The following is a 538-nucleotide window of genomic DNA, read 5'->3' as shown; positions in this document are numbered from 1 at the left end:
CTCTTGCTGCTGCTGCTACTGCATCGCTTCTTCAGCTGATGGTGGTTGGGCTATCCTGCTGCTGCTTTTCTTACTGCTGTTGTTGTTGTTGCTGCTGCTGCTGCTGCTGCTGTTCGCGGGGCTGCGGCTGTTGCTGCTGCTTGTGCTGCTTCTGAGGCTGCTTCTGCTGCTGCCGTTGCGTCTACTGCTGCGGCTGCTGATTATGCTGTTCCTGCTGCTGCTGTTGCAGCTGTTGCTGGCGCTGCTGCTGCGGCGGCTGCTGCATGCACCGCTTCCAGTGCTGCTGCTGCCTGTAGTACAACAGCTGTAGCTCCTGCTGCAAGACCTTCTGCTGCTCCTGCTGCTGCTGTTGCTGCTGCAGCTGCTCTTTATGCTGTTTGTTATGCGGTGCTGCTGCTTTGTATCGATGCTATCGCTGCCGCTGCTGCTGCTGCTGCTGCTGTTGTTGCTTCTGCTGCTTGCATTCATGTATGCGTTGCTGCTGCTGCTGCTGCTGCTGCTGGTGTGGGTGCTGCAGGGTTTGGTGCTGCTGTTTAGT

At 57.4% G+C, this 538-nt stretch overlaps 1 protein-coding gene across 1 annotated transcript in view; it reads left to right on the top strand.

Moving 5' to 3' along the window:
- Window positions 1-538, top strand: part of EMH_0046680 (uncharacterized protein) — a gene marked incomplete at both ends in the record, with an annotated part of 5508 nt that overhangs the window by 2133 nt on the left and 2837 nt on the right. The gene's annotated exons all lie outside the window — the stretch shown is intronic.

The sequence above is a fragment of the Eimeria mitis genome, genomic scaffold (genome assembly GCF_000499745.2).
Source record: "Eimeria mitis Houghton genomic scaffold, Emh_scaff1975, whole genome shotgun sequence".
NCBI classification, from domain to species: Eukaryota; Apicomplexa; class Conoidasida; order Eucoccidiorida; family Eimeriidae; genus Eimeria; species Eimeria mitis.
The sequence above is the reverse complement of the archived record's forward strand: the minus strand, read 5'-3'. Positions and strand labels throughout refer to the sequence as shown.